This window comes from Aegilops tauschii, chromosome 3 (assembly GCF_002575655.3).
Source record: "Aegilops tauschii subsp. strangulata cultivar AL8/78 chromosome 3, Aet v6.0, whole genome shotgun sequence".
Taxonomy (NCBI): Eukaryota; Viridiplantae; Streptophyta; class Magnoliopsida; order Poales; family Poaceae; genus Aegilops; species Aegilops tauschii.
In genome coordinates, this window is record NC_053037.3 from 208,821,861 (window position 1) to 208,836,723 (window position 14,863).

Consider the following 14,863-nt stretch of genomic DNA (forward strand, 5'->3'; position numbering starts at 1 on the left):
CAATGTAGGAGTTGCTCTTACTATTGAAGCTATTGTCTCGGCAACCTCAAGCTGGTGCCTCTTCTGTATGCATTCATTGACCTGTCTGGCAAATAGGTGAAGCACTTGTGTTTCTTTCACGAAACCTTTTTTCAGGATATGATTCATGCTTTCTCTTCTCTGTGTTGACGTCATTCTCGCGCGGAATATCTCCTTCCAGTATGCGGATATCCATGTTGTTCTCTCTTCCCATAGGCCCAGCAGGATGGTGTCATTATGTAAGTTTTATCTGTCCATGAGATCGTGCCATGCCACTTCAAACTCTGCTGACATGAGTGGATGGTTAAGGACTATTGCGAGGTCTTCCTTAAATGTGTCATGTTCTGAATATAATTTTGACAAATGATCTTTTATTTTTTTCATAATGTGCCATCGGTAGAGGCGGTGATGAGTTCTGAGGAAGACCTTAGGTATAGCTGCTTTCATGGCAGGGCATTGATCTGCGAAACAATGTTTTTTGTCATTTCTTGGGTTATTTTTGTTATTAAAAAAGTAGTATGCATAATAAAGGAGAAAGTGTTAGGGCTTGGAGGCGTTGGAGTCAATACTTGTTAGTATGCAAGTCGGGTCTTTTCTCATGCACCGTTTGAAAGCATTACAAATCCACTCGAATGAGTCGCTACTCTCATTCCCCACCAAGGCAACTCCAAAAATTGTAGATTGAAGATGATTATTCACACCGACAAAAACCCCCAAAGGCATGTGATACTTGTTCATTTTGTATGTGGTGTCAAATGTGACGCAGTCACCGAAATCTGCGTATGCAGCCTGGCAGCTAGCATTGGACCGGAATATATTTCTCATAATTTTCTTACCATCTTCATCAGTTCCAACATCTACATCAAAGAAGAAATTATCATTCTCATTCTTCATCTCCTCAAAGAATGCAAACAATTTCTCCACGTCATCTTGCGAATCAGTCCTCGCAAATTCTGCTTTGCTGCGAAAATGATCAAACTTTTTAGCTTACTTCCCATGAGACAAGTGCACCATGATTGCATAGATAACTGCAAAGAATGAACACAACAACATAAGTGATACTTACATGTTAAGCACGTCCTTGTCTGTAAAAGGCAATTTGTCGCGCCTACCAGATAACCAAGAAAGGAGACTCATGATATTCACATGCTTAACATTTGTCTTATGCAGGTCTTTTATGTATTCTTTCACTGTTGGTTCTATCGTCTTGTGTGAATGCAGAAACACGAGCGCGGACGGGCTGTTGAGGAGCCTATGGTTGTGTTCAATCACAATGTCTTTGACAACACAAGTCTCGTCGTCTCTTTCTTTCAAGAGCATCATTGTCTTGCAATCAGTTCTTTTTGTTACTTTGTTGCGCTGATGATCTACATCGTGAACAGAGGTTATGTATTTGCCAGAGTGTACGCAATATAAGTAGTGTTTCTTCTTATTTTTTGGTCCTTTCCTTATCCCGAACCCAACATGTTTGGCGTAGTCATTAAAAAAATTGAATGCATCATCATATGAATTGAATTCCCGTCCTAGTTTTGGTGTTGGCACTGTCTTCATCTTTCATTGGCGGAACACCACGCGTCAACGAGTGTTCTTCTTGCACGCGTGGTGCAGCTTGCGCATGATCTCGTGTTTTTGGTTTGAGAACATAGACAGGCTCGTAGTCTTGATCGTAGGTTTGTTGATCAACAACTTTAGTCCAGCTTTCAATGTAGCTAGTGTCTGTGCCATTAGCAGCTACATTTCCTACCCATGTTAACAAACATTTTTTCTTGGTCTCATTAAAATACTAGTTAATTAACAGACAGTTATCTATATTCAAGTAGCGAGCAAAATGTCAAACTAAAAATATGGGTAAACTTTAATGGCATGGGGAGAGGTAAACTGACATGTGCACAAGGGGAGGTGTGCACTAGTGTTAGGTCCAATAGTTGTCTTTTACCTCACTCGTCTCTATGATTGGTTCCAGCATGCTTGTGTGGTGTCGTCGTTTATGCATAGCAGCACGCACCATAGGTCCATGATGCGGTACACTGCTCTCATCACCCATTGTTGATGGTGGTGGGTATCTTGTAGTTTGCCGTACCTCTGGCTTCAAGATGTACACTTGCTCATTCTTTTCTAGGGAATGCGGGGTGTCGATCTGAACAGTCCAGCAGGTAATCTCATCGCCGTCTGTGGTACTAGCCTTTCCTAGTTCTAGGCTTTCTTCCACAGTTGATATGTTTATCTATAAGTGCACAACATAAAAACATATAGTTAACTGCCGGCACACCGAATGCTAACTGAGCATGGACAAACAGTAAATTAACATCCAACTTTTTTTATTAGATACCACAAAATGAGGGGAACAGTTAACTGTTGGCACACTCCAATCCTAACTGAGCATGTGCAATTTTTTTTCCAATGCTCAAATTTTGTTTGATAGCACGGGCAAACAGTTAACTGCATATATAGAAGATTATTTTCGGCAGTTATGTTGTAACACCCAGCATGGTCGAATCATTGAGCAGTTATGCACAGAGAAGATAGCAGTTATGTAAACGTAGTATATCAGTTATGTTCATAGTTGAAGCAAAAAGCACCTGAGCTAAATTAGAGAGAGGAGGCCGTCATCGTCCAGCAGCTCCACATTGCGTGTGAAAAGCGCCGAGTATGTTCATCGGCGACAGAGGCACCTTCCGCTTGTTGCACGGAGCTTTAGAACGGATGAGTGAGAAGTTTTTTACGTGATAAAGTCGGCATGCTAGCGGAATCGTACCAAATTGATCCGTTGATTTCGTTGGCTTCATCCTCGACGAGGGGCCAACAGTTGCAGCAGTCTTCTCACTTGATTCCATCTGGGGCGAAACTTGTGCGCCGCTGCCGCCACGCACTCCCTCGCTCTGGCTGCCGCCGTCGCTCGCTCGCGCAAGGCAGGGAGAAGCTACAGGTTAACCCGGGCAAAACTTGTGCGCCGCTGCCGCCGCGCACCCCCTCGCTCCGCTGCCGCTGTTGCATGCTTGCGCGAGGCGAGGAGAAGCTACAGGTTAATGGGGGCGAAGCTGCCACCTCCGTCGCCGGCTCCCTCGCTCCGGCTGCCACCGTCGCTCGCTCGCGGGCACCGTCTCCTACCTGTAGCTACCACCGGTGGTCGGTCGGGTGTTTGGTGCGAGGCAGGTGCCACCAAAGTTATGCATTGTGTATTTAAAATTTTAAACATCCCCAATATTCCTACATATATTTGGCCACTTCCAGGTGGTTCTTGACTTATGTCCCCTCTCATCGATCTTCGACGACGCGCCCAACCGTGGGCCCGCGCGGTCAAAGTTGTGCATTGGAATTTTGAACATCACAGACCCCCCTTTTCACTCATATATATTTGGGCCACATGCCGGTGTGGCTGTCTTCTGACCCTCTCTAACGTTATTTTTTGCTGCGAAGACTCTGATGACGCTCAACGGACACGGGTATAATATCTTAACCGTGTGCGATACAAGTGCGCTATGAATCACCACGCCTGCGCAAGCGCGAACAAATTAATGTGGAGGTACTGGCTCAACCTTGTGCGATGCAAGTGTGCTGTAAAATCACCACGAGCGCGCAAGCGTGAGCAAAGGGTGGAGGTACTGGCTTAACCGTGTGCGATGCAAGTGCGCTGTAAAACCACCACCCTTGCAGGCTAAAGGTGGGTAAGTTTATTTGGAATTTAGGACGAACCATGTGCGATAGACCAGCTAGCTAGAAATATAAAAAAACTACTCGCCTTGAGCGTTGCAAAAATTGGCGGTTCCACGCCACTTTTTCTTATTATCATACACGCATATTGTTATTGGACAGTGCGCGATCTTGGGCACTCCCGCTCCGCATCAATTCCTTTACCCAAATTTTAGTAGCCGCCATACTTCAACCGTCGCCCACACTCCTCCAGCACCGACCTTATAGTAAAATTGCAGTAGCCGTTGCATTTGAACCGTCGCCCTCCCTCGTCCACCACCATCTCTACCCACCATTACTAAAATTTTCAGTAGCCGCGGCGTATCCTCAAACACCCCCCTCCACAGTCCCCCACCCGCCCCCTCCCCCCTCGAACCCTAGCTCGCGGCCGCCGCCAACCCCTGCCGATCTGCCCGTTCCTCCTAGCTTAGATAATAAAGTTCAGGTAACCCAGCGATTCCCATACCGTCGCCCCACTCCCCTGAGTTTTTAGATGAGGCATGCGGTGTCCCTCCCTGCCAGATCCACATCACCTGCTCCAGAATGTCGCAGCCTATGCTCGACCACGTATCCCGGGGAGCCCGATGAGCGTTCGGCCAAGAAGAGGTTTATCATGGCCTCTCCGGCGGACGTTGGCGAGGTGCCTCCGTTCGCCCCGACCTGTCGATCCCGGAGCAGCACGTCGCCTTGGAAGCCGGCGAAGACGTTGACTATGTTGCCATGCCGAAGGCTTCATGTTAGTGGGCTAGCGTATTATTGTATCTCGGGAAAGCTGCCTACGACATCAAGCTCGTCCACAGGATGGCTTCACGTGGGCCATGTGGCAAGTTAAGTGGTCCATCCCCAACCCCTCTAGTTCTTCCCCCGTCGATCTCTTCGACGGCCCTGCCACTGATCTCCTCCGCCAAGCGGTCAAGGATTTGCGAGTACTCCATCGAGCCCATTTTGTCATTTCTGAAGGACACGTCTATGGCGGCGGCTTGTGATCCTCAATTGCCAAGTCAGATCTCATCGACCACGACCACGAGGAAGGCACCCACAAAGGTTCTTCCAAGGTGAAACAACCCATCTATGACATCAGTGAGCGCACCATGGGTCTGTGCTCTTCCAACTGGAAGGATCCCGTCCATGAAATGTGAGGCAACATTCTATCAGCAAATCTTACCTTTTCTAGCTTGCCAACCCGTACCCTTTGTCGTAGTAGCATTTGTTGTGCGGTGCTTTAACTATGTCGTGTTTAATGATTTCAGTTATGCAAAAATGTATTGTTCAATAGGGCTATGTGATGTTTAAGTATGAATTGTCCACTTCAGTTTCACGAATGGCTATATTTGGTTGTTTATAGTGAGTAGATGCCTTGTTTATCTGTATTTGGTTGTTAGGTTGGTTGGAGTGAGCATTTTTTCAGTTATCAAGCAGATGCCTTGTTTATATGTATTTGGTTCTTAGTTTGGTTGGAGTGAGCATTTGTCCAGTTATCAAGCAGATGCCTTATTTATCTGTATTTGGTTGTTAGGTTGCTTTTTTAGCATTTTTCCAGTTATCAAGAAGACGCCTTGTTTATGTGTATCTACTTGTTAGGTTGGTTGCAGTGAGCATTTGTCCAGTTTTCAAGCATATCCCCTGTTTATCTGTATTTGCTTGTTAGGTTGGTTGCAATGAGACTCTGTCTAGTTTTTTAATGGCTATATTTGGTTGTTATACTAGTCATTTACGCCTTGTTTATTTCAGTCATTCACAATGTGTTGTTCATTATGTGTAGGTCGGAACTGTGCCGCTTGACTACATCAATACCAGTTTGAACGGCTATATTTGGTTGCAGTTATTCCTGGTGTAGTTAACACATGCCCTTTATTTCAGTTTTACACATTTATCCAGTGTAATGTTTTAGCATTACCTAAGTTCTATTCATTTTCAACAATACCAGTTTGAATTGCAATATTTGATGGCTGTTAAGCCTGCTGTCGGTAACATTGTCTTCCATTTTATATCTGGTTTAACAGCATGCTGAAACCAACACATTCAAGCTATCATTTGCATAGGATGTTGTTTACCTTTGCTATATTTGTTTGATGTTATGGTTGTTGTACTTATCATGCCTTTCCGCTACTTATGCAGGACAACAACGGGAGTGGCCACCATTTTCCACCGAGGTTAGGTTCATCCCTCGGCTTGTACTCCCCCCGTCATTCCATAATGTAGTGCATATAGATCCAGGCCTGGACACTTGTTAGCTTCTAATATTGATTTTTTTGCTTGTAGGTACATATGCCCTTGGCAAGGATCCACACATCGACCCTTTTTGCGTATGGGGCAATGAGATATTCATGAACAAGCATCAAGTGAGGAAACTAACAAGGATTATTAGCAAAAAGATACGAATGGTGGCAAGCAAATCATTTGTTTATGCTCTCTCCAACACAACAGTGAGCTGTAGGATGGTAACTACAAACTCTGCAACCTTCTCTTTTTACTGCCCATAATAAGGTTAGACAACAATGTCTGAATCTTTTTTATTCGTAGTGGTTCCCGAAGCTGTTCACTCAAGATTACCTCGCAAAGTACATGATTGGTGGACACGCAATGAAGGTTAAAGTATTTCATCCAGACTACAATGAGCATCGAGAAGTCATAAGGAAGACAGTGAAGGATGGACGGGCAGCCATCACAAGGGGTTGGCCTAGAGTCATGTGCGCATTACGCATGGAGGAGGGCACAATATGGGCATTCCGCTTCACCTTCTCCAGCAACCCGAATGTCTTTCACCTCTCTCTTTACAGTCTTTAGTACAACTGTGGTTCATCATTCTTTACTTGCTGCTTCTGTAGTTCTTCAGTATATGTACCTGTGCATTGGTTATTGAACCTATATTTGTAATAACCATGGTTGGATATGAAATAAGTGATTTCCTACTTTCAAATTCAAAACATGTGATTTTTAAATTAGGGATTAATTAGGGATTACACTACACACGGTTTGTGAAAGCGACACATCTGCGATAGACCTGGAGATCAGAAACGTTTCTAGGATCCACTACGTGTGCGATCAATCTCCACTGCACACACGACATCCTCTTGAAAACTGTTTGCGTTAGGCCAACTTGCGCAAACGTTTACCACATAAAAATTGTTTGTGATGGACAACCTTTCCCACACAATTTCTTCTACGCACCGTGTGTGATGCATTCAATAATGCAAACGATAAAATTGTTAATATCATGTGCAATGGCAACGCAATCACAAATGATTTAACGGGGAAAATAGGGTGCGATGTACCTGTGAACGGAAACGTTTTCCTAGGAGCGACTATGTGGGATGTACATACGAATGGAAACGTTTAGCGGGGACTGACTCTATGGGATGTACTTGCGAGCGGAAACAATTTTGCCTGTATAATTGTATTTTTTAGCTCTACTGTATGTATTTCCGTATTTGAGCGCTCGCCGGTCGCACACGAACTCATTTTTCCGAACGTGTGTGCCAGGAGGGCATTTCCCCGACGGTTTCTGGGTCATGTGGGAAGGACCCCCCCTATCGCCGTCACTCACTAGGCGACAGTTCCAAATGTCGTCGCGGAAAGGGGTTAAAAACCGTTTGTATAGCACCGACGCATACCAGTGCTACATCGGGAGAGGTTAATTAATTTCTCCATCGATGAGGATTCTTTTTGGGTTGTATGTATTACGGTAGGAGCATATAGTATGTGTCGAAGAGGGGGGAAGGGGACCATCATATGTAGTATGCTTCATGAACCTCGCTCTGTGTGGGTGCATGGTTTACGGTTTTTGAGGCATGTGGCACGTCAAAGGTGCATTTTGGGTATTCAACATATATATGTTTGCCCCACATACAAAGCAATGGTGGTTGTCCTCTCGCACCCACTTAAGCGGTTATCAGCGATATCGATGCTTTCCATCTGTGGGCCCGCTTGTTCCATCATTACTTTGCCTGACAATGAGAGAGGTTAATTTGACTTAGGAGGGGATTTTTTGCTTGTAATACGGTATATATATATATAGGTCATGCTCTGGGATGACATGCATGATACAGCTTGATCACACACAGATGCATGTGTATGCATGAATCCCTCCCATCGAGTCGAAGTGGCTAGTACAACGACACGTCATGAACCGATCTCGCTCTGTGTGGGGAGTGTACGATTTTCGACGCACGCACCACATCAATGTTGTGAAATGGTATTCGAACATGCATGCACGCATCACCTGCATACATATGCATGTAGTGGTTTCCTTTGAACGTTACACTCCCTCGCGTGGTTATCGGCGACAAGCCTATATATCCTGGGCCCGCGTGGACATCCATGATCACCTTGACTGACAACAAGATAGGTTACCATGGAAGATTCTTCATTTGGTTCTTGTTATCGTAGTATAGGTCATGGTGAGATTCAAATCTAATTAAGTTTGAGCGCATATACTATGCACGCATGCATGCATGAATCCCCGTCGTCAGCTTGAAGTGTGGTGTAACATACATATGCATCATCAACCTAACCCTCACTCGGTGTGGGGATTTCTAGTTCAAAATCACGGTGCCACATCAAAGTTGTTCCATTGTGTACTCAAAAACACACCTCTCCATACATATGTTTGGGCCACACGCATGAAGTGTTGTCTTCGGGGACTAGCTACTTGCATGATTATTGGCGAGCTAGCCCATCTCTAGGGTCGCATGGACGGCCATCACTTTGACCAACAACAAGAGAGAGGTTGTATGACCAAGGTGGATTATTCTTAGTCCGTTTTATGATCCATCTTGGTGAGATATGCCTCTCCAGCCCACCTACTGAAAGTGTGTGTGGGGGGGGGCTGCTACTTCGCACTTTGCTAGGTGAACCTCGGTTGGGGAGCATGCATTCATAACTTATGATTCCCTTCGTGCCGACACAAGGGGGGGGTCTAGCTACTTCGCACTTTGCTAGGTGAACCTCAGTTGGGGGCATGCATTCATAACTTATGATTCCCTTCGTGCCGACACAAGGGGGGGGGGTCTAGCTACTTCGCACTTTGCTAGGTGAACCTCAGTTGGGGGGGAGGGGGCATGCATTCACAGCTTAGGATTCCCTTCGTGCTGACACGAGCGGGGGTGGGGCAAGCAATACCATGCGCTTTGCGAGATAGGTGCCACATCGAAGTTGCATTTGGTATTTGAAAATCAAACCATCCTTTTCATACATAAATTTGGTCCACATGCAAGTGTGTTCATGTTCTAACCCTCTCCCGCGTCAGTTTTCACCAAATTTATGAACATTAGACAAGTCGGATGACGCAACCAACACGGTTCACTTAAACTAACCGTGTGCATTGTGCTCCACGAGGCTTCACCTCTCAAAAATATCTACCCGCCTGCAACTTTTTTCTGTTTGATAACACACAGTTATTGTGTTTCGACCGTGTGTGATGTTTCTTGTTGCCGATGCTGCCTGCATCCCTCGAAAATATCTGGCCGCCTCGAGGGTTTTTCTATTTCAGAACACATGGTTGTTATCTCCGGACCTTGTGCGATGCATCATCATAAAAAATTTCAATAGCCCCAGCATTTCACTCCCGCGTTTGACGCCCGCGTAGTTTTTCAGTACCCGCGTAATTTCCTCAAACACACCCCCCGCCCCCCTCCAAACACACACACACCAAAACCTCCTCGGGCGTGCGTGCACACACACACACACCCTCCTTTGCTCAAAACCCTAGCAAGGTCCCTACTGCCGTTGCAAGGCCTCCATTGTCAACATCTTCCGGTTTGCCCGTGCAGATTATCCACTGATCTCCAAACCCAGGCTGCCCTGAGTTTCTTAGATGACGCCTGCCAAACGCCCCCTTTCCCATAGACCCCCCTCCCCATCCCCCACTCCAGAGCGTTGCAGCCTAAGCCCGGCTACACTTCCCATGGAGCTCGAGGAGCGACTGGCCCAAAAGAGGTGTATCGCGGTCTCTTTGCCCGACGTCGCCGAGGAAGCTGACAACCATTACTGGCCGCATACACTCAATCAGTGGGCTAGAGTACGTGGGTATGTCGCGGACGCCAGCTACGACATCGAGGTCATCGACAGCGACGGCCTGAGGCAGGCTATGTCACAGGTTAACTAGCCCACCCACAACCCCTCGGGTTCAACCGCCATCGATCTCATCCATGGCCCCGCCGCTGATCTCCTCTAGCTCGCTGTCAACAATTTGCTATCCTACATCGCCATCGAGCCCCTTTTGTCATTTCTGAAGGACACGTTCTGTGACGCTGGCTTGGGATCCACAGCTTCAAGTCAGACCTCATCGACGGTGACCACGAGGAGGGCACCCTCTCCGGCTCTTCCAAGGGGAAAGAGCCCATCTGCTCTTCCAAGGGGAAAGCGCCCGTCTGCGACATCGGGGAGGGCACCCTACAGCCATGCTCTTCCAAGGGGAAGGAGCCCATCTGCGACAACATGGAGCGCATCCAGGGTCTGTGCTCTTCCCATGGAAACGAGGCCATCTGTGACAAGTGAGGAAACCCATGATTTGTTTTGCCGTGCCTCTTCACAAGGGGGAAACCCATGATTTTTTTGTCGAGTCCCTTTTGTAGTGTAGTGAGAATATGTCCAGTTTTAATTGCTATATCTGGTTGTTTGCAGTATGCCTTATTTATTTTAGTTGTTCACAATGTGATGCTCTATATGTGCAATTATTTACTGTGCAGTACATTTCATCAATCCAGTTTTAAACATACCGATAGGAATGCATATATTTGCTTGTTGTTAAGACTGTCATAGCTAGCATATGCCTCTTTTAATGTTTTTTGATTGTTCGGTTGTTTGTAGTTAGCATATGCCCAGTTTCAAATGCTATCTTTGGTTGTTCGTAGTATGCCTTGTTTATTCCAGTTATTCACAACGTGATGTTCTATATGTGCAAGTATGAACTATGCAGTTCAATTTCATCAGTACCAGTTTCAACAATACCACTATGAATGACTACATTTGGTTGCTACATCTTGTAGTTAACACGCCTTTCCATTTTTATTTAACAAAAACCAGTGTACTTAGACCGGCACAATACCAGTTTGAATGACTATGTTTGCCTGTTAGGCCTGTTGCAGTTAACACACCTTTCCACTTGTTTTGCTTTACTAGCGTGCTTAAACCAGCACACTGAAGCTATCTTTTGCAGATTATTTGGTCTGCGATGGAAAATTTTGGTTGATGTTTAGCCTGTTGTGCTTAACAAGCTTCTCAATGTACCTACATAGGACAATTTTGGGAACGACTGTTGTTTTCCATCGAGGTTAGTTTCCTCCCATGGCTTATATATGCATGAGGGAGTCCTGGATTAAGGGGTCCTCGGGTGTCCGGGCTATGTAACATGGGCCGGACTGATGGGCCGTGAAGATACAAGGTAGAAGACCTTTCCCCGTGTCTGGATGGGACTCTCCTTTGCGGGGATGGAAATATTGGTGTCCGGATGTGTAGTTTCCTTCCTCTATACACCGACTCTGTACAACCCTAGGCCCCTCCGGTGTCTATATAAACCGGAGGGTTTAGTCCGAAGAGGCTATCAGAATTCACATAGGCAAGACATCTAGGGTTTAGCCATTATGATCTCGAGGTAGATCAACTCTTGTAACCCCTATATTCATCAAAGTCAATCAACCAGGAAGTAGGGTATTACCTCCATTAAGAGGGCCCGAACCTGGGTAAACATCGTGTCCCCTTTGTCTCCTGTTACCTTCAATCCTCAGACACATAGTTCGGGACCCCCTACCCGAGATAGGCCATTTTTGACACCGACATTGGTGCTTTCATTGAGAGTTCCACTGTGTCATCGACAGAAGGTTCGATGGCTCGTTCGATCATCAACAACGATGTTGTTTCCTAGGAGACCTTCTCCCCGGTCAAGTTTTTTTATTCGGCGGCTTCGCTCTGCACGCCAATTTAGTTGGACGCCTTGAACAGATCGACAGCTACGCCCCTGGTCATCAGATCAGATTCGGGAGGCTGAATTATGTCGCCGATATCTGAGGAGATTTGATCTTCGAAGGATTCACGACCTCGACCACTGTTCCTCCTCTTCAAGAAGGAAACCCATCGGATCCATCATCATTCACCGCTGAAGGACCAACTATCACCCCTGCACCGGCCATAGGTGCCAGGGCAGACCACCTCATCCGAAGATGGGAGCTTAAAACCCACTGGACCCTCTCCTACCATGGAGCTCTCTGCCGAAGACCCAGAGGCAACTATGTATTCGGTGAACCTGGAATCAAACGGGACTTTCCTTGTCATCGGAGAACCGAACTCGCCTCTGGATGCCAACTCCGAACTATTGAGGCCCGGGTCTAGTGAGCACAGCCTGGTAGAATCTACGATGCATAGCCCCGCAGGTCCTCGGTTCCCCGTCCGGCCTTCACTCCTAACCGAGGCCTTGGACTTAATGCGGTCTCTCGCCATCACAGAGGTATCACCTTCGAATTACGACCAGCCAGAACTAGGGGCTGAGTGCGGGGAATTTTGCGTCCCACCCACCACCCACTTGGTCGCCACTGTCAAAGATTTAACCGACATGCTCGACTACGCCTCCGAAGACATCGGCGACATGGACGACGATACCGGAGACAAACCAGACCAAGACCCGCACTTTACCGGGCATTGGACGGCCACCTCAACATATGATGTGTATATGGTGGATACACCTAAAAAGGATCATGGCGACGGCAGTAAGGATCCAAGCGAGACACCACTAAAACATCGACGTCAGCGGTGCCGCTCAAAATCGCGTCGTGAAAAGGAAAGCAATACCGGCACCGGAGACAATAACACTCCGGACATTGCCGAAGACCCGGTCTAGCCAGCGTCCGAGCAGGATGAATGGGAGGAGGTACAAGTTAACCCCGGCGCGCCGGTCGGGAATGAGGATTCGGAGTATAGTAACTATCTACCGATCTCCAAGGATGATGTTAGCCTCGGCAATGAATATTTCATCGTGCCAGAAGAACCCATCGAGCAAGAACGCTTCAAGCGACAGCTAATTGCAACTATGAGGAGCCTAAAAACGAAACAGCAATAGCTTCAGGCCGAGCAGGATACGCTCAATGATAGATGGACACAGGTCCTAGCCACCTAGGAATGCAGCCTCGAGCACCCAACAAAGAGTTATCTAAAGCGTCGGCTACTGCCACAATTCAACGACGAGGCCCTTGAGCCAATGCCATGAAGATACGACCGCGCTGATGAACCAGACCGACCACCACATGGGCGAGATAAAGCGGCTGCTTACGCCGAACACCAACCTGCACCACCTTGCCGTAGAGGCAAAGAGGTAGCGGCTCCAGGATACACCTACCACTTACGCCAGGACCTGGACAATAGAGCCGGCCAAGCTAGATCAATCTATGGATCAAGGGGGTGTGCCCCAACGCGAGAAGACATCCATCAAGCCTGGCGCGATAGGCATGTAACACCCACGATGCGGTTATATCTCGCACGTGTCGAGGCACGACTTAGAGGCATAACCGCATTGTGGTTTTGTCGCAAGAAGGGTCATCTTCACACAATCCCATGTAATGAACAAGAATGGGATAAAGAGTTGGCTTACAATCGCCACTTCACACAATACATAAATATAATTCATACATCATCCAAAATCCACACATAGACCGACTACGGTCAAAACCAAATGAAAATAAGATAACCCCAAATGCTAGATCCCCGATCGTCCCAACTGGGCTCCACTACTGATCATCAGGAAAAGAAACATAGTAACAACCACGTTCCTCGTCGAACTCCCACTTGAGCTCGGTTGCGTCATCTGCGCTGGCATCGTCGGCACCTGCAACTGTTTTGGTAGAATCTGTGAGTCACGAGGACTCAGCAATCTCACACCCGCGAGATCAAGACTATATAAGCTTATAGGAAAGGATGGTGTAATGAGGTGGAGCTGCAGCAGGCACTAAGCATATATGGTGGCTAACATATGCAAGTGAGAGCGAGAAGAGAAGCAACGCAACGGTCGCGAAGCTAGAAATGATCAAGAAGTGATCCTGAAACTACTTACGTTCATGCATAACATGAACCGTGTTCACTTCCCGGACTCCGCCGAGAAGAGACCATCACGGCTACACACGCAGTTGATGTATTTTAATTAAGGTCAACTGTCAAGTTCTCTACAACCGGACATTAACAAATTCCCATCTGCCTCATAACCGCGGGCACGGCTTTCGAAAGATAATACCCTGCAGGGGTGTCCCAACTTAGCCCATCATAAGCTCTCACGGTCAACGAAGGATAAACCTTCTCCCGGAAAGACCCGATCAGTCTCGGAATCCCGGTTTACAAGACATTTCGACAATGGTAAAACAAGACCAGCAAAGCCGCCCGATGTGCCGACAAATCCCGATAGGAGCTGCACATATCTCGTTCTCAGGGCAACACCGGATGAGACTAGCTACGAGTAAAACCAGTCCTCAAGTTTCCCCAAGGTGGCCCCGCAGGCAGCTCGGTTCGAACCAACACTCGAAGGAGCACTCGCCCGTGTGGGTCTAAAATAAAGATGACCCTCAGGCTCGCGAAAACCCAAGGGAAGTGTAGGTGGTAGGTGGTCAAATGGTAAAACCAAGGTTGGGCCTTGCTGGAGGAGTTTTATTCAAAGCGAACTGTCAAGGGGGTCCCATAAATCACCCAACCGCGTAAGGAACGCAAACTCAAGGAACATAATACCGGTATGACGGAAACTAGGGCGGCAAGAGTGGAACAAAACACCAGGCATAAGGCCGAGCCTTCCACCCTTTACCAGATATATAGATGCATTAATTAAATAACAGATATTGTGATATTCCAAAATATCCATGTTCCAACATGGAACCAACTTCAACTTCACCTGCAACTAGCAACGTTATAAGAAGGGCTGAGCAAAAGCGGTAACTTAGCAAAACAACGGTTTGCTAGGAAAGGATGGTTAGAGGCTTGACATGGCAATATGGGAGGCATGATATAGCAAGTGGTAGGTAGTGAAGCATGGCAATAGAACGAACAACTAGCAAAGCAAAGATAGAAGTGATTTCGAGGGTATGGTCATCTTGCCTGCAAGGTTCTCAGAGTTGTCGAAAGCTTGATCCTCGTAAGCGTACTCAACAGGTTCCTCGTTCACGAACTCGTCTCCCGGCTCTACCCA